Here is a 20,306-nt window from a genome sequence, read left to right as displayed (position 1 = left end):
TTTGCATGTTTGGTAAAAATTCATCAGTAAAGGCATCTGACCTTTGTGGGAAGTTTTGATTACTAACTCAGTCTCTTGTTACAGGTCTGTTCAGGTTATCTATTTTTTCTTCAGTCAGTTTCAATAGTTCGTGCTTCTGGGAATTTGTCCATTTCATCTAATTAATCTAATTTTTATACCAGACCACTTCTATTTTTTTCAAAATAGTAGCACCAAATCTCCACATAATAATGGGGAGAATTAGGGACTATTGGAGGGGTCACATGTGCCAAAGTCACTGTGTTATTTGGGAAGAGGGTAGTGATTCTGAGTAATTCTGGACTTTACTAAAACTCTGAAAGTTAAGATATATGGAAAACATTTACGGGTAACCCTCAGAAGAACAGAAAATTTGATAGAAGGAGAAGAAGAAAATAAGAAATACTCGTTAGTTTTGAATATTTTGTAATTTTCACTACCATTTCCTTTCTTTTAAGAGATAGGGAGAGTGCATGCAAGTGAGGGAGAAGGCCAGAGGGAGAGAGAAAGAGAATCTTGCAGAGCCTTTACATGCAGTGTGGAACCTGATGTGGGGCTCGATCCCACAACCTTGGGATAGTTACCTGAGCCAAAATCAAGAGTCAGCTGCTCAAGTGACTTGGCCACCTAGGAGCCCCATTTCCTTTTTAGCCCATGAGTTACGTATATTTTTAGTTTCTGAAAATATAGAGTAAGATGGGTCACTACTTTTTACCGCTTATTTCCAATGTAATTTTCCTGTGCTCAGAAAACACCATAAATACCTTGGTCATCATAAATACGACTTTGTCAATCAATGGAAAGGAAGTGAACTACCCCTTACAAAATGCAGAAGCAACAGGTTATCATGTGGAAGAAATGAATTCACTGCCTCAACTCATTCAGAGAAAGACATTCTGGATAGGTTAAAGCCTTATATATAAAAAAAATGCCAAACCTTACAAGTTCTGGAAGAATATGTAAAAAAAAATGTATTTGTGACTGGCAAGGTAGGGAAGGAATTGTCAAATAAGACAAAAGAAGCACATCCTCAAGTTAAAAGTTAATCAATGCAACTAAATTCAAGATAACAGCTTTTACTCAAACACACCCTAGATGAAAAGACAGGCCTCAAAGGAAGGTTTCTACTCCAGGATGTATAAGGAATTCACATAAATCAATTAGGAGCAGATCAGTAGCCTGACAAATAAATGGGCAACGAACAGAAAAATATATCACAGAGGAAGAAATATCAGTATCTTTCTAACATGTGGAAAAACTCAATCTCACTTACAGAACAGGGGAATTGAAAGAACCAAATGGTGATGCACCATTTCCTGCCTACCAGACTGGCAACACTACAAAGTCTGATGAAACCAAATGTGGCCATGACTGCAGTGATGACAGCTCCTCTGGTATTGGTGACATGGTATCTATCAGCCCTTTGAGAAACTCAAGGTGAACATATCTCATGGCTTTGTAATTCAATTTCTATGGGTACAGTTTCTTGCACATGTGCCCAAGCAAACTGGACAAGGATGTTCAGTGCATAATTGTTTATATAAACCCTGACTGGCAGACAATCTGAATGCCCACCAATGGCAGAATGATTAAAATACATAAAATGAAATAATACAAAATCGAGAAAATAGCTGTACCGGAGCTACAGTGGCAACATGAACAGATTCCCAAAGGCTAAATGAATGTACATATGTTACAACCTTGTTTACACGCCAGATAATACTATTTCTTGTTTGTGGATATTTATAAATCTGGTAAGTGTGAAAATTTGGGTAGGAAGCACACACACCAGTGGGCGGAAAGGAGAACAGTCCTGGAGGGGTTGAGGAGGATTCAATATATTATTAGTTAAAACATGGGAAGTGATGGGGCGCCTGGGTGGCTCAGTCGGTTGGGCCTCCCACTTCAACTCAGGTCATGATCTTGCGGTTCGTGAGATCGAGCCACACGTTGGGCTCTGTGCTGACAGCTTGGAGTCTGGAGCTTGTTTGAGATTCTGTGTCTTGCTCTCTCCCTGTCCCTCCCGCTCTGATGCTCTATCTCTCTCTCAAAAAAATAAACATTAAAAAAATAAATTAACCATGGGAAGGAGAAAGCGGGGGGGGGGGGGGAAGAGTTGGGGAGAGGGAATGAGGTAAATCATGAGAGACCTTTGCATGCTGAGAACAAACTAAGGCCTGAGGAGGGAGGGGGGAAGGGAAAGGGGGGCACTTGCGGGGAAGAGCACTGGGTGTTATATGAAAACCAACCTGGTAATAAACTATTTAAATAACAAAAATAAATTTTAAAAAAGGGAGATGAACATGGCAGTTGTGAAGATGTTAAAATTGGGAGATGCAGACGTAGGTGTTTAGCAATCTCCGTGCTTTTCTGTTCATATGAAAATGCATACAAGAAAAATATATACACCCGCCAGAGCCGGGTCAGTATGTACTAACTGACCTTGACTGCAGAGAGTGGCCACAGCTGCGGTCAACAAAGAACATGGCACCCGGGTCCAGGGGCAGACATCTGTGACCCTGTGGCCACATAGGTCATGTGATGCCATATCCTTCCTTTTCAAACGCAAGCTGCAAATCCAGAGTCTTTTTGCAATCTCCTTATGTAAAAATATTGGAAGTGGATTCTAAAATCTTGAGATGCCCGTGTGGACAAGCCATGTCTGCTACGGAATTTGGCCCTATCGGTCTCCAGTCTAGGACTTACACATGACTATTCCGGGGAGGTGGCTGTGGCAGTTCAGACCCTAAACCCAAGGGGCCAGGTGTGTATTTTCCTCCAACTCTTACCTGAGGAGGCCATTCTGTACCACTTTTGTGCCACATCGGTCCTCCATCATTGCTTTGGTCCCCACATTCCTGTTCCACACATGTACTAGTTTATCTTTTGATTGGCTTAATAGGTTTGCCCAAGAAGTCTGTCCTAAGAAGAATAGGAAAAAAGACTCCCCCGGATTAACGATGTGACATGGCTTTCCCAAGATGACAGTCGGAGTAGTACCAATCTGAAATGAACACCAAAGTCTTGAAGCAAGTGGGCAGGAAAAAACACCCAGCGGCCTGATTAACACCAGCAGGAGCCCTGCCTGGCCGTCGCAGCCGCACTAAAGTATTCAATGTAAAAGCATGCACGCAGACCTCCCCAACATTCCACCGTCACTCCTGCTCCACTTTGGCTATGAAAATGCTCAGAATTTCACAAGACTCTCTGAAAATGTTCCTAGGGGGAGTTCTCAAGAGTTGCAGTGAGCCAGCTCTGTGTCTTCTGGAAGGGGTACAGAGGGGAAAGGCCGTTGTGTTTGGAGGGACAGAGGCAGGGCTCCAGCACGACCAGCCTGCAGAGCTGGCTGACTCTGGCTCTGAGCTCGCCCTGGGAGGGTTCTGGCACACAGATTTATGAGCAAGAGATTTTATAGCTCTGCCCGCTTCCCCACCCACGACTACCTTTAATTGCAAGCCTCACATTTGCTCCCTGCACCCCTCCCTCCAAAAGTGCTCGCTGACTCCCCCGGAGCAGACAGGAGCCAGCCAGACCCTTCAACAACAGCCTCCAAGGTGACTCTCTGTTGGTCTATTTCAAATCCCTGATGCCTCAAACTACGCTGCTGTGTTAGAAGTGGTGGCCCTGCTGGGTATGGCTCGTAAAAGATTGTGTCCATCATGTACCTGAGAAGAAAATCTTCAGGGGTGACAGACATCCAGGCCAGGGCTAGGAGGACAAGGCTGGTTGACGTGGGACCCAAATACTGTTTAGTGACTGATGTCCTACAATGTCTACCCTCCTGCACTAAATGAGATGACTAAGGGTCTTTGGTGAGCGTACGTTATCCTAAAAATCCATTTTAATGCAGCAGATTGCTTTGACCCGCTTGACATTGGCCCCAGTCAGCCTGATTTTTGCTGGCTTTCTCCTTGACTCCTTAGATGTTGGGAGCTCTTGCCATCCTATCTTCTGTTCTCTGTGGCCTCCTCCTCCCCAGTTCTCTGGATTTTGGCCCTCCCCTTGGTTCAGTCTTTGGATCTTTTGCTCCCACGGCTCACTTTTCTTTTTCCAGACCTCACTTATGCCACAGTTTCCATAGGTACTTTGATACAGAGGACCTCTGATTCTCCACCTTAGGAATTCTGTCTCTCATTGACAGCCAAGAAAACGGAAGAGAATCCCACTACACCTCTGGTCCTGGGTGGGCATGGTCATAAACCACTCCTATTTTCCCCATTGCCAAAGTCCCATGGCCCGTTCTTTCCGAGAGACCAGCCGTGCAGGGATTCAGGAGGCAGCTCAGATGCTTCCTAAGCCCTGTCCAAGCACTGCTCAATGCTACCAAGCTAACCTCCACAAAGAATCTCCAATCTGCCTCACTTTCCCATTTCCATGCCACTCTTGCCTGGGGTATTTATTGTAACACTCTCCTAACTCGCCTCCTCTCCGCTTCCCTTCCAGGTAATCTGGGTACTTCTGCCACGGCTTCAGTCACGGGATCGCCTCACTCTGAAATTTTCAATGGCTCCCTAGGACCTACTGTCTTTTACATCCTGGGCCCAGCAATCAACGCTCATTCTGATAATTGAGTCATTCCTTCAGCCCCTGCTCCATCATTCCACCAAAGATTGCAGATGTTTTTAGGAATATATAGGCAAGGCAACAAAAATAAGACTCTGGGCTAAGGAAAATAAGAATTAGGATAGATAAAGGTAAGGAGAACCCAGTCTTATCTACTGGGTTTTGGTTGGCCTGACATTCACCTTCTTCCCCAGACTGTCTCATTCCCTGACACAGAGACGTGGATAGACACTGTTCCTTTTGCTTGGCACATCCTTCTCATTTCTCTCAGTTGGCCAATCTCAAGTGTCTGGCCCTCCCCGAGCTCTTCTGGGGGTTCAGGATGTGCCCTCTTCTACTTCTGGCACTGCTATGGTTCCTAAGTGGTCTGAATGGAATGGTTTTCCCTGAGAATATCTTCACCTTGGCAGAGCTGAGAGCATCCTAGGAGGCAGCAGGCTCTGTTCTAGTTTGGGGTCCCTGGCTGAGTCTTTTTTTTTTTTTTAAGTTTATTTATTCATTTTGAGAGAGAGAGAAAGAAAGAAGCAGAGAGACAGAGAGGGAGAAAGAGAATCCCAAGCAGAGCCCAAGGTGGGGCTTGAATTCATGAACTGGGAGACCACGACCTGAGCTGAAATCAAGAACCACCCACTGGCTAAGTCTTTGATGATCTTGGCTAATAAACTTCCTCCAGGTTCAGTTTTCCCATCTGTGAAATGGGGTGAATAGCTCCCACTCATTCATTTCTCACAAGGATTGCCAGCAATCAATCATACGCAGTCAATCTGTTATTATCTTACATCCCCTTCTGGGTTGACTTAGGTCTTCAGCTGGCACAGTAAAGAACAGCCCAGGATCCACCCCACACCAAGTACCCTGACTTAGCCACACTGCTCACAGACCTGCCCCCCTCCTTCTCAGGGGTGGATCTCATGAAGGCAATGTGTTCTGAGTACACCCTAAACTTTGGCTCTAGCACGTTGGAGAGACACTGTGTATTAATGCTGCTGGCTAATAAAACAACCAGCAGTTTCCTATAAAAAGTTACAGTGGGATAAATTCACAATAAAATATTCATGGCCTTTATTTCACTTCACAGAAAGATTCAAACATCCCAACTAAATGGAGTCACAGCAGATGCTGGGCAGATGTTCCTCAGGCAAGCGAATGAGAGACAATAATTAGTCTCAATTAAGTTCTCAATAAATTATGTAACAGAGGCCTTTAGCCACTCAGCCTGGAGTGCCTTGCTGGGCCAAAGTCAGTGAACCTGGTCCAAAATGATTTAGAAACTTTGGATTGCTTTGGATAATTCATGTTCTGAGTAAGTTGCATAGAGTCTTGGCATGAGAGGAAATAATGAATACCATAACCACTTTCAATTGAAAATAATAATTTGTTAATAATTTTAATAGCAAATGAGCTACAGAAAATGTGTCCCTGAGACCTCCAAACAGAAAGGAAAGAGATTCATTTTATTCCTGGCTTTAGTAAGCCTATGGCATTAAATCACCTACATACTTTTGAGGTTTTTATTTAGCAAGTATTTCACAATGATCTCTTTCACCGGAACACTGCTCATTCTCCTTGATTTTAAAAAACTGTTTCCTAAGTATGTGTCTCTAATTGGGCTTTAAATATCTCATGAAGAGGGACGCATGGGACCAGCCGTTCCCATTACACCTCCCAGGACCTGAGAGGAGACACTTCTAGAGGAGTCTTGTCAAACTGAGTTTTGTGACACCTTCTCCCTCCTCCTCTAAGTGTTGCATGTTGTCAATTTTTAGGTGGACAAGATACAATTTTATTTCGAGTATTGTAGAGAATGTTCCTCTCCCTGGTGAAATAACTGGGGTCACCAGATTCCTCTCCCTTCATGCTCCAAGGCCTTGGTCACATTCTGCTGTGTGGATGACCCCTGTCCAAGCACTTGCCTTATCCCTGGCACTTTTGATAAGAAGTTTCTAGCATAGAGCTTTGTGCTCGTTGAAGACTCAACAAGTGTTTTTTGAGTGTCATTGAATTCATGGTGGTCAATGAAGAAAATTGAGAAGTGATAGGGAGCTTCCTGAAAGGATCTTTGTGCTGGTCTCCAGAGGAATTTCTCTCTACACTTCTACTCATTTTAGGAATCTCTTCTATGGCTATATTTTTTGTTTACTTGGTAGAAATGATAAATATAATCCATGCACACTGTAGAAAATCTGAAGGTACATGGCAATATAAAAGAAGAGGACCAAAGAACACATATGATCCTAGTCTCTACCTAAACATATTTTCTTCAACATTGATGTCATACTCTAAACAAGTCATTTTGTATTTTGCTTATTTCACTCTTGATAGCAGGAGCAATTCCTATGTGACTTTTTTTTAATGCATGTATAATACTCCATTACATACATAGAGCCAAATTACTTAACTCCAAATTAACTTAAAGAGTGCACACTTGTTGGACATTTGGGTAGCTTCCAATTTTGTCCATTTTTTGGATGATATCCAAAGGGTGGAAACTGAAGTCCTGGATCCAAGGTGATGAGTGATGCATTCAGACAACCAGTAGGGACTGCAGCCATTGAACTGTGACTGCTGACATTTGTCCCACTAGCCAGCTGAAGCACCAGCACAGGCATACTTGTTCTCTGGATGACGATGCCCAAAGGCACTTGGGCCAGGTCTCTGAAATCCTTCTATACCTCTTTAGTGGCGCATGTGTGTGTGTGTGTGTGTGTGTGTGTGTGTGTGTGTGTATGTGTGTTTAAACCAACATACACAACCCTTCATTTGTTCTTAATGAGGCAGCAGTATCCAGAACTCTTGCCTTTGACTCCCATCTCCCACTTTGGACACACCATGCTGGTCGATGTTTCCTTAGTATGTGGACTTAATAAATACATGCTCCAGTAATCACCTAACCAGCTTCCGGTCAATAACAACACTGATCAAACATTTCTGCATGCCAGATGTCACTTGCTTTAGTTCTCACTCGATCCCTAGTTAGATGAGGAAAATGAGGTTCCTGTGAAATACCCTGCTCAGTGTCACTTAGCCAATGAGCAAGGGGGGCTCTCTCTCATACTCCGCCTAGCTCTGGTGTGATGCAGCCCAATCACTGCTTCCTGGGACCTTGACACACCTCTACACAAATCCCGGCAGGGTGTCTGTCCTATGTCCTCCATCACAGGCTCTTCCCATAGGGGCTGGAGCTGCCTTGCTTCTCTGCCAGGTTCTCCCACCCAGAGGAAGCTCTGAAGGGCAGAGAGGAGTCTCTTTATCTTAGGTTAGTCTCAACTGGATACAACGTCTGCACATAGAAGGTGCTCAGTTAAATCCGTTAAATGAGCAAATGAAGGAATAGCTTTAAATGCTTAGGATGAGTTTAATGTCAGTGGACACCCCAGGTCTCATCACTTTTGAGTTACTTCCATATGTGGGTGTTGTATCCTGTTTATTTTTATTTATGGGTAGGGAGGACTTTTACATTAAAAAAACTTTTGTTATTAACTTCCAACTTTATTGCTTTGTGATCAGAGGGTCTTGTTTGTACTAGTTCTAATTCATGGAGCTTTTGATGCTTTCTTTGTGACCAAATACATGATCAGATTTTGTGAGTGTTCTATGTGCCATTGAGAAAAAGGTGATTCTCAATTGTGTTGTTTAGATCTATATCCTTCATTATTTTTTAATATATTTTTTAAGTTTGTTTATTTGAGAGAGGCAGAGACAGTGCAAGTTGGGGAGGGGAAGAGAGAGAGGGAGAGCGAGAGAGAATCCCAAGCAGGCTCTGCAATTCCAGTTTGGAGCCTGACACAGGGCTTGAATCCATGAAACTGTAAGATCATGACCTGAGCTCAAACCAAGAGTCAGATGCTTAACCGACTGAGCCACCCAGGTACCCCTCCTTCCTTATTTTATATCTACTTGCCACTTGATCTGTCCCACATTGTTAATGGTGTGCTAATATCTCTTATACCCAATAAGTTTCTCTCCAAATCTCTTCGCATATCTTGTGGTTTAGGCTTGAAGTTGCTGTGTTGTTTGGGGCATAACTATTCATAACTGTTGTATCCTTATTGTTAATATTCCTATCTCCACATCTGCTTTAGTCTTAGTTCTATAAATATTAAAATATTTACAATCAGTCCTTTGACCAAAATGTCTCCAGGCATCTCCTGGTTAGATGAAGAGCATCCTATCACACAGGGGCTGGCTACCTATGGCCTGAGGGCCAAATGCCTTTTGACTCTTGTTTTTGTGAAGTTTTACTGGAACACAGTCCTACCTATTGGTTTATATACTGTCTATGGTTGCTTTTGTGTTACAAAGATAGAGTGAAATAGTTATGACAGAGATCATATGGCTTACAGAGCTAAAATATTTAATATCTTCCATTTTTAGAAAAAGTTTGCTGAGTTCTGGTCTAGTAGATTCCTCAAGAAGGGCTCATGGGTATAGTATCCTAAGCTCTTGCATATTTAAGGCTGTTTTTCTAAAGCTTGATACTTGAAGGGCAGTTTTGCTGGATATAAAATCTTCAGTTCATGTCCTCCTTCCTGGTCTGCTGCCCTGTTCTGATACCATTTACATTCTATGACCACTGAGAACTGGGGTCTGTGTGCCACTCCCTGGAGCCACAAGGAGTGGGTGGAGGATGAGAGCAAGGGAGAGCAAAGTGGGTACCCTGGTTCCGGCAGAAGCCTCGCCACGCAACAGCCAGAGATTTCTGTGGTGCATCCTGGTCCTGTGGCAGTCCCCTCCATGGAGCCTTGCCCGGAGCAGTCACATGCTCCCTGGACCCAGACAAAGGAGACCTGGATCTAGCTGTAGCTCCATGGCAATGGGCCACCAGTTTGCCCCTGTTTTTGCTTCATCCAATAGGAACATCATGGTGACTTGCCAAGTGCTCTGCTGACCTGACCCACCATCCCAGTAACACTATCTTACAGGCACTGGTGTTCTCACTAAACCCTCTCTCATTTGGGGCATGCATGAAGCCTTCTCCCTAAAATGCACACAAACCATTTTCCTAAGTCATTAATTTGTTCTCTAGTTGTGCCAGGGGTTGACAGCAGGCTTAGGCTGCCTTCCTTGGACCTGCCCATTTATCCATTTGGGAAACTGAAACCCGCCCTCAGAATCTGGCCCCAATCTCATCAGCCATGATATCCTAGAACCAATCAGCAGGGCTTTGGAGGTAACATTTGTAGAGTTCTGTAGCATCTTGGATTGGATTTCCTTCTGGAATGGGGTTTTGGACACTTTTGAAAAATCATGATGATAACAACAGTGATCATAAAAATGACTTATTTAGCACTTACTGTGTGCCAGGAACTGTCCTAAGCAATTTATTTCTACTAACTCATATAATTCTCCTGATAGCCATATCGCAGTAGGTGCTGTGTCTCCCGTTTTATGGAGGCTGAGTGGTCTGGTCGAGATCCCCCAGTGGCAACTGTGGAGCTGGGATGGGATAGGAACCCCGCAGCTGAGCTCTCATCCTTGAACTTGGACACACTCTGCTTCCTGGGGCTCATGCTGTATGTTCCCCATATCGTCCTTGGCTGTCACGCACACACATGTTGGTGGGTTTCCTTTTTCTGCTTTGTTCCAGTTGTAACCTCATTCTCCTTGTTAAAAAGCAATATTTTAGCCTTATCCTTCCCAGTTTTCCTTACTCTGAAGGTTAATTTAACCAAGAACAAAAAGCTGCTTTTGTTGAACCCTTCTACACAGGGCTTAGCTGGCAGGCCTCTGCTTAACTGGCCTGTTTTCTTGCCACATGTCCCTTTCTCCTGGTGTTCTGCTCCCGGGTAGCTCCCTGGGCCTTCCTTTGTCTCCTCTTGTATGTCTTGTTAGGTTTGTCCATGATTATGGAGTCAGAATCAAATCCTCCAGAATCTGCCTACCTTTTGAGCTATATTGATCTTCTTTAGCTAGCAGATCAGAACTAGCTCCACTTTGACCTTTATTTCTTCTATTTTCCAAAAGCAGAGAGGTCCGTACTTAATCTTGTTGAATTCCTTTTCTGACTGTGACAAACTGAAACAATGATATGGTCAGTCATTGCTTCCTAGGTTTCTGTCAGTGTCATACAATAATGACTCTTTTCTTGTTAAAGTGAGGGGTGGTGGGCCCTTTCATGGCATCCTTCATCTTGTGAAACAAGAGCAAGTGGGCAGTGCTTTGTGAGCTTGGGTGGCCAGCTGCCTGCACCCATCATTGCCATTACCAGTCACTAGAGCTTCTGCTGTGGAAGGCCTGGAGCCTCCTTGAGGGTCCTGCTTGCCTTCCTGACTTGGTTAGGGTCTCCAGCCCCAGTTGCTCTTTCCCCTGCAATGGTCTGGGGTCTGGGCCTTCTAGTCCTCCAGCCCTCAGAACATGAGATAGGACTACCTTTCCTTTCTAGACTGTCCACACCCTCTTTCTACTGGAGGATTTTTGCATCTGCTGTTAAATTCAAGTCATGGGACCCAAACCACCATTCTTGGTAATTCTCACCATACTTGAGTTAAAATTTCAAGTACTTTCAACTTTGTTACCATATGTTGGTGGCTTTCAGTGTGGTGCCTGGACCAGCATCATTGGAAAGCATCAGTGGGATGCAGATTCTTAGGTCCCTCTATAGATCTACTGAATCAGAAACTCTGGGAGTAGGCCTGGGTACCTGTCAGTTAACAAACCCCCAGGAGATCCTAGTGCACTAGAACCATTACATATGCAATAAAAACAATCACCTGAGGAGCACTTGGGTGGCTCAGTTGGTTACGCATCTGATTCTTGACTTCAACTCAGATCATGATCTCCTGGTTCATGGGACTGAGTCCCATGTCCGGCTCTGTGCTGACAGCACGGATTCTACTTGGGTTTTTTTCTTTCCCTTTCTCTCTGCTTCTCCCCTGCTTGCATGCTCTCTCTCTCTCTCTCTCTCAGAAAAAAAAAAAAAACACTAAAAAAGCAATTACCTGATTTCTGACTTATTTCTGACTAGCTCTGTGAAAATAGGTGGTCCTCGGGTCACCTTTTGTTGTCTTTGACAACTCACTGGGCAGGTGCAGTTGAAATTTATTTCCCTCTCTGCTCTCAAGATTTAGTGTGAAGCTCTCTCCAAGTGGCCAGTTTGCATTTGCTTCCCAGGAAGCGGATTAGGAGTCATGAAGGGAAAACACTCCTGATCCGTGTGTTGGGTGTGGGCCAGAGCACATTCATTACCTCCACGGTGCTAATTTCTGCCCTTAATGCTGTCAGGAATTCCTCTTGGAAATTATGTACTTCTATTTCACCAGGCTCTTTCCTTTGGTGGTGTTTAATTCCAAATACAGGTTAGCAGGCAGAGGTGCTGGCGGGATCTAGCATCTTACATCCATCCACGCCAAGCGCAACCTTATTACTTACTCCCCACAATCTCTCCAGCCTGGTTTGTAATAAGCCAGCTGGGCATGACACATCTGTGAAGCTTCTAGTCACGCACCATGCCAGTAACCCAATCTTGGGGTCTGGAGGACTTTGAAATCCTTTCATATAATCCCTTTTCCTTCCCAAGTCCTACCTCCATCCTGCTGGTAATATTATGTGGAGTTCACAAACACAGCGCTCAGAAACATTCATGATGTCAGAAATGAACCGCTCGAGATTTTTCTATTTCAATTTACCCTGAAATACATATAAATTATATAAACTTGTCCTGACAAGAAGTGGGAACATTAGCATATACTAGGACCTTCCCCCAATCTTTCATTACCTGAAAAATGCCAGCATGGGTTATTTAAATTATGTAGTTATACACTATTAAAAATATGGTGTGTGTGCATGCACGCATGCGTATGTGTGTGTGTGTGTGTGTGTGTGTGTGTGTGTGTGTGTGTCTAGTGTCTTAAGAAATGATGGATAATCCATAAAATGTTGGGGTCCAACATCTGGCTGATGTTTATCATTAATATAGTTTTGTTGCTGAGCAGTGATGATGGTTTTGGCCAGCATTCATCTAGTGCTTACTTGGGATGGAGGAATTTATAGGCATTACTTCATCTAATCTTCTTAAGGCTTCTATGAGAGAAGTTCTAACTTCCCAATTTATAGATGGCAAGATCAGGTAACTTACCCACGTGTTTGCCTGTAGCTAGTGGTGGTGCTGGAACCTGACCCGTGCTGCAACTGACCAACCAGTCCATGATTTCAATAACCCCCATGAGAGCCTGCCCCTGGGTAATATGGAGAGAGCAGTTCACTCTTTTTCTCAGGTACCAAGTGTAACAAATTGTGTGTCTTGGTACCTGTATACAACCTTAAAACTATTCTATTTAAATAAAGGCCAGAGTAAAGCATGCCTGGGTGAAGGACGGATCTAAGAAACTTCTGCAGAAACTGATACCGACAGAATGGATAAGAAGGGCTCCTGGGAGGGGTCAAGGTCAAGTCAAGGTGGGTCTGGATAAAGTCTACCATGGGCTACACCGAGGATGGGTGAGCGATTTAACCAGGGGATAGTGGAGCACACACCAGGGTGCCAAACCCGCCTCTGACTTCCACCTCGTTGTCAACAGAGCACCTATCCAGGTCAGATACGTACCTCACAGAGGGTCAAAGTCTATGGGGCTGAATGAAACTTCATCTTCAACACAGTGCTGCTTTACTAGGAGGTGAGGAATCCTGTCTCTCTGCATCCATTCATTCACGCAACTTACTAACCCTCTTAAGCTCTGGGCACTGCTGGATACGGGACAGAAAGCAGCATACCCAAGTCTCCCCTGCCCACGTGGCACACTGTAGGTGCTCTACAAATATTTGCTGAATAAATGGCATATTGACAAGGTCCTGTCCTTGTGAGGAAGAGAACAGGATAAATAAGGGAAACAAGAGGGGCGCCTGAGTGGCTCAGTCAGTTAAGCGTTCGAGTTTGGCTCAGGTCATGATCACACAGTTTATAGGTTTGAGCCCCATGTCGGCCTCTGTGCTGACAGCTCCAAACCTGGAGCCTGCTTCGGATTCTGTGTTCTCCTTCTCTTTCTGCCCCTCCCTTGCTTGTACTCTGTCTCTTCATCTCTCAAAAATAAATAAATGTTAAAAAAATTTTTTTTAAAAAGAAAGGGAACAATAAACAAAGGAATAAACAGAGCCATACAGACTACTCAGCAGGAGGGACAGACATGCCCTGCCCACACCTCATACTTGGTCCTGGCAAATTCACTGTTTGGTCACATTGGACATACTGGGAGTATTAGAGGCTATAAGTTTGATCCCTAAATGGATTGGCTTAGCTTTTCACCTAGAAAAATCTGAGACCTGGGCCACAGACCATCTCTTACCTGTGTAGTCCCTATAAATTGTGCCTTTGCTCATTCGGGTCTGAATAAGCAAGAGTGAGGGTCTCCTCCAGGCTCCCTGAGCCCTTCATTGGCTAGCTGGGGGTCAGGAGTGACTTGTCTTGGTATTCACAGGAAAGTACCCCTGCAAGGACCTCTTCCTACTCCCCAACATTTGGCCCATACACAGGTCTCTGGGAAGCCGTCTCCATATTTGAACTTCTTGTCTTAGCTGCTAAAGTCCTGAATTTTAATTTCATTTCCAGCATGAGTTCAGATAACATGAAGAACAAACCAGACAACTGAACAACTATAGGTCTTCCTCAATTTAAGATGGAGTTATGTCCTGACAGAACACCATCATCTGAAAATACCCTAAGTTGAAAATGCATTGAATACACCAAGCCTACCAAATATCATGGCCTAGCTCACCTTAAATGTGCTCAGAATGCTTACATTAGCCCACCCTTGGGTAAACTCTAGCATAAAGCCTATTTTATAATAAAATGTTGAATGTCTCATGTAATTTATTGGTTACTGTATTGAAACTGAAGAACAGAGCGATTGTATGGGTGCAGAATGGTTGTATGTGTATTGATTTTTTACCCACATGACCATGTGGCTGACGGGAGCTGGGGCTTGTGGCTTCTGCCCGGCATCAAGAGAGAGGATCATATCATGTGTCACTAGCCTAGGAAAAAATCAAAAGTCAAAATTTGTGGGGCACCTGGGTGGCTCAGTCGGTTAAGCATCTGACTCTTGATTTCAGCTCAGGTATTGAACTCATGGTTCAAGGAATCAAGCCCCTGGGTGGGTTCTGTGCTGACAGAATGGAGCCTGCTTGGGATTCTCTCTCTCTCTCTCTCTCTCTCTCTCTCTCTCTGTCTCTCTCTCTCTCTGCTCCTTCCACTGTACTCTCTTTCTCAAAATAAATAAATATTTTTTAAAGTCAAATTTGAAGTACGGTTTCTATAGAATGCATGTTGCTTTCACAGCACTGTAAAGGTGTGAAAAACCTCATGTCAAACCACGGTAAGTTGGGGACCATCTGTATGGCATTTAGCAAAATTGCTCTAGTGTTTAATTACAAAACTTCAAACTTTTGGCTGCATATTTCACTTCCAGAGACTGGAGCCCCCATGGCTTCCTCTTAATCCCCCCACTCTGAGCTGAAGTCTGCTCCAATGCCATCCAGTGCCTTCTCTTGCCCCACTTGTGAATATCTATTTAAAGGTGGCCTGGTCAGAAAGTGTTCTTTTTCATGCTATGGTAGAAGCAGGCTGTACTATTTTTTAAATGGGAATGGTAGAGCATGAAGCATATCAGATTTAAAGTCAGAAAACTTGGGGGTGCCAGGGTGGCTCAGTCAGTTAAGTGTCCGACTTTGGCTCAAGTCATGATCTCACAGTCCGTTAGTTCAATGCTGGTGTTGGGCTCTGTGCTGACAGCTCAGAGCCTGGAGCCTGCTTCAGATGCTGTGCCTCCCTCTCTCTGCCCCTCCCTTGCTTACACACACACACACACACACACACACACACACACACACACACACAAATACATTCTCTCTCTCTCAATAATAAATAAATGTTAAAGTCTAAAAACTTGGTTTGAGTTCTTCTTGCTACCAGTACGACCTTGGGTAAGTTACTTCTCAAAGTCTTCATCTGTAAAGTGAGATGAAGCCTTCCCTCCCTTCTTGCTTCACAATGACAGGCAGGAATGGACTGGACCCCTCCTACTCTGCTTTGGATTTCTGCCATCTCCATACTTACATCTTATCAAGAAGAACATGACTTCTCAGGGGTTTTTTTGGTTTATTTATTTATTTTGGGAGCGAGAGAGAGAGAGAAAGAGAGGGACAGAAAGAGAGGGAGAGAGAGAATCCCAAGCAGGTTCTACACCAGTAGTACAGAGCCTGATGCAGGGCTCGATCCCACAAACAGTGAGATCATGACCTGAGCCCAAATCAAGAGTTGGATGCTTAACTGACAGCCACCCAGGTGCCTCACAACTTCTGTTTTAAGATCCTCCGCTTTCACCTGTGTGATATAGTGATTCAACAACTCTGTATGTTACTCTCGGTGCTCACCATGGCTCACCAGTGCTCTAATCATCACCTGTTACCATACTTTATTGAAATATTAACTATATTCTTATGCTATACTTTTCAACTCCATGACTTGATTTCTTTTAAAGCTGGAAGTCTGTGCCTCTTAATCTCCTTTACCGACTTTATGCATCCCCCTCACCCTCCACCTCTCTGGCCAAGAGTAGTTTGTTCTCTGTATTTATGAGACTGGGTTTTTGTTTGTTTATTGTGTCTGTTCGCTAATGAGTATGGAGTTTCTTTTTTTTCTTTGCAGTGATGAAAATGTTCTCCAGTTGGACTGATGGTTACACAACTCCGTGCGTAGAAGTACAACTTTAACTGGGCGAATTTATTGGTATGTGAATTGTATCTCCATAAAGGTGTTATGAAAAGATTCTCTGCTTTTCCAGTAAATTCATTTTCAAACATTCTTTTGGGAGGGAAAGACGTTTCTCGGATTTATAGGAACAGACTGAATTGTCAGTAAGGAAGCAGAAGGACAAGTGAGTAGTTTCACCAGCAGCTGATGAGATCACTGGACCCAGAGATCAGCCATCACACCTGATCCAGTTACACTCCAGAACTGGCACTTGTGGCGGTGCAGTTTGGGGGTTAAAATAACCAGGAGAAGCCTGGGTTTGGTAACACATCATACCACACCCATCACTAAAAGTCTGGAAAAAAAACTCTCATGCTTTGAGAATCGTACAATTGCTGATGCTGAAAGTTCACATCCAAGAGTAACATTCTCATCAGGCTGCCTTTCTTACCAGGACACAGGAATTTTCCAGTACAGTAGCCCTCCTGTTAATAGACTTGCCTGCTCTCACACTAGCTGGACAGCGTCTACTGGATGGGTTTCCTTAGTCTCGCTGTGGTCATGACATCAGCATGCCCCTACGTGTTCGGGGTGGAGAACGGTCTGCTGTTTCTGCCTGCTGGCTGTTGTGTTCCTTCTTTGGTTTTTCTTTGGTGTCTACACCACACCCCTGTGGAGCATGTGAGCCAACCAGGCCAATCAGACCTTATTTGGGGAACTGGATTCAAGGGGAGCACTCCTGGAGGGGAGGCAGTGAGTTCCTAGTGCTGTGTGGAGCCTGTCACCTGCAGCTGGTCGAGATCCCTTCTCCAAGACATGCTGTTGGCATCGCTTCAACGTGGGAAGCTACTCCACATCCTTTCTATGTACTCTTTTCTTTTTGGTACATTTGTAAATTCAGTTGCTATTGTCTGGGACCAAGGAACCTTGATGCACAGGTTTCCTGAGTCCAGCTTCACTAAAGACAGAGCCCTGCGTGTTTGAGAAGCTGGTGGTCTGAGGTCACCTCTGTCGCATTTCTAGCAAAGCTGTTGCTAGGGCTTTGGTGCAGGTGGGAGTCCCGTGGGGCCAGAAGTACCATTGGTAGACACGTCATTAGCTAACTGGATGGTCTGCTGCCTCCCACCATACTTGATCATCTCTTCAATGAGAGAAAGAGGTTTGAGTACTGAGTGTATTTTCTTGAACCTTCCGCCAGGAGCACCTGTCTCTAGAAACTCTAGGAAGGAGGGCTTCCAAGATTGAAATTCTCCTGGGGAAATAGCCCGATCATGGAGTTCCCATAGCAATTCACGGGGTGGTAGTGGCACATCAAAAGTGTACTGGTTAGGGACACTGCAATGATGAACCGCATGCGGCTCTGGTGACCATCCCATTTCCCTTTTCTGATGTGACCATGAAGTTCTTCCTCCCTTTAAACTTGCCATGGGCCCTGCTTTGGGAAGTGCTGCTGTGACCAGCACCAATCTCTACATACGGCGGAGATCTCGCCAGCTGGCTGGTAGGAGGGTCACAGGACTTGCCATCTGTAAGTCTGAGAAGCAAAGACACTCAGAGGCAAGACCCGCACTCACTTTAAGAGAATGATGAGCCCCTGTGGAAGGGAACACCACAGCTGGTCTGGAAACAAAAGGCACTATGTCATGTACCGTTGCTAGTTTCTGAACTGGCATTTGTAGCAGCCTTATATATTTCAAACTGTGAATCCTTTCCTTTGACAGTTGAGGTCATTCTCTAAGACTCAGGGAATGTTCTAAGCAGAATGGGGGGAAAGTGCCAGGGATGGTTTCACACTGTACTGACTCCCTCCACCCATTCTCCATCTTGCCCCCTTGTGTGCCCAATGCCTACTATTATCCTTACTCCACCAGGATTAAAAGCTCTCCCAGACAGATGCCTGGGTGGCTCAGCTGGTTGAGCATCTGCTTTGGCTCAGGTCATGATCTCACAGTCTTTGGGTCCGAGCCCCATGTTGGGGCTCTGTGCTGACAGCTCGGAGCCTGGAGCCTGCTTCATATTCTGTGTCTCCCTCTCTCTCTGCCCCTCCCCTGCTCACACACACACACACACACACACACACACACACACACTCTCTCTCTCTCTCTCTCTCTCTCTCTCTCTCTCTCTCTCTCTCTCAATAATAAATAAACCTTAAAAAAAAATAAAAGTAAAACTGCTTTCAGAAATGGATGCTACAAATTCATTCCGACACAGGAAGAAGGTTAAAAAAAAAAAAGGTAAGATTTCTTCCCACCCAGGGCAATGTCTTTGGCTTATCAAAGAAATCCTTCATTCCATTCTTGCTTGACACAATGGCTCCTTTGCCTAACTGTGCAGCACAGAGAGCTGGAAGGCTAATTTTCTCGGAGGAGGGGAAGCTGGCATATCTTCCAGCTAACCCTCCCTGTTCTCAGGAAGCACAAGAATACTGCTCTGTACCATAGGGAAACCCCAAGCACTTGAGGTATTTGTAAAAAGATCCTCAAGGCACGGAGGGAGCTTAGTTTTTAATAGTGCAATAAGGCTGAGCAAAGGCCAGGCATGCAGGCACACAGCATCACGTTAGATGGTCAGAAATAACCTAAGTTCCATGGTGCCATCTCTCACAAGTGCCCTTTGGAAGGCTTATAGGTCAGCCCATGTGGGATCTCTCTAGAAAGGTTCAGGTGGCTTCTTAGGAAACAATGGATGCAAAATGCCGCCATAAGGCATTCGTTATTTAAATAATATAATGCAAAAGCTGGGATATTTCCAGAGCATATGCATTGCTCCAATCCAGCAAGAATGAGCCTGTCTTTGTATGAAGGAGTCCTGACCAAGCCTCTGTCAAGTTCTTTCTTTTTTTATTTTTACATCTATGTGCACGACATAATGATTCGAAATTTGCTGATATTGCAAAATGTTCATGGCAATAAGTCTAACTAACATCTGTTACCATATGTGGCCACAGAATTGTTTTTCTTGTGATGAGAACGTTTAAGATTTACTCTCTTAGCAACTTTCAAACACATGATACAGTATTAACTAGAAAGTTATAATAACTGCAATAGCTATAATTATGAGTCATGCTGTATATTACATCACCAGGACTTATTTTATAACTGGAAGTAGATACCTTTTGACTTTATTCACCCATTTCACCCACCCCTCCACCTCCTGCCTCTGGAAACCACCAATCTGTTCTCTGTACCTGTGAGTGTTTTTTAAGTTTTGTTTTTGTCTTAGATTCTACATATAAGTGACATCATACAGTATTCATCTTCTCTGACTTATTTCACTTTACATAATGGCCTCAAGGTCCATCAGTGTTGTTGCAAATGCCAAGATTTCATTATTTTTCTTAATGGCTAAATAATATTCCACTGTCTATGAATTTTCTTTATTCATCTGTCAATGGCAACTTAGGTTGTTTCCATCTATTGGCTGTTGCAAATAATGCTGCAATGAACAATGAAGTGCATATACTTTTCTGAGTTAGTGTTTTCATTTTCTTTGGAAAAATACCTAGAAGTGAAATTGCTGGATCATATGGGACCTCTGTTTTCAATATCATAGAAACCTCCATGCTATTTTCCACAGTGGCTGCACCAATATACATTCCCACCAACACGAGGGTCCCCTTTCTCCACATCCTCATCAACACCTGTTATTTCTTGTCTTTCTGATAACAGCCATTCTAACAGGTGTGAGGTGATATCTCATTCTGGTATCATTTCCCTGATGTGGCACTGAACATCTTTTAATGTCACTGTTGGTCATCTGTTTGCTTTTGGAAACTTGTCTACTCATATCCTCTGACCAATTTTTAGGTTGGATTGTGTTTTTTTTTTTCTTGATATTGAGTTGTAGGAATTCTCTATTTTGGATATTAACCCCTTATCAGAGATATGATTTCCAAATACCTTCTCTTTCAGTAGGTGAACTTTTCATTTTTTAATGGTTTCCTCTGCAGAAGCTTTTTAGTCTGAAGTAGTTCCACTTATTTAGTTTCGCTTTTGTTGCCTTGCTTTTGTATCAAAAAAAAAAAAAATCATCACCAAGA

General features: G+C 44.0%; 1 protein-coding gene and 1 long non-coding RNA gene across 3 annotated transcripts in view; one reads left to right on the top strand and one right to left on the bottom strand.

Annotated features, from left to right (window-relative positions):
* Positions 1-20,306, bottom strand: part of ADAMTS17 (ADAM metallopeptidase with thrombospondin type 1 motif 17) — a 337,603-nt gene that overhangs the window by 36,661 nt on the left and 280,636 nt on the right. The window lies entirely within an intron of this gene.
* LOC115302643 lies at positions 1,376-16,320 on the top strand. 2 transcript variants are annotated; one of them, XR_003913568.1, is made up of 3 exons: positions 1,376-1,455; positions 4,462-4,712; positions 16,220-16,320. It is a non-coding gene; the product is annotated as an uncharacterized LOC115302643 (long non-coding RNA). The 2 variants fall into 2 exon arrangements; XR_003913569.1 differs by lacking the exon at positions 1,376-1,455 and adding an exon at positions 3,078-3,135.

This window comes from Suricata suricatta, chromosome 9 (genome assembly GCF_006229205.1).
Source record: "Suricata suricatta isolate VVHF042 chromosome 9, meerkat_22Aug2017_6uvM2_HiC, whole genome shotgun sequence".
NCBI lineage: Eukaryota > Metazoa > Chordata > Mammalia > Carnivora > Herpestidae > Suricata > Suricata suricatta.
The sequence above is the reverse complement of the archived record's forward strand: the minus strand, read 5'-3'. Positions and strand labels throughout refer to the sequence as shown.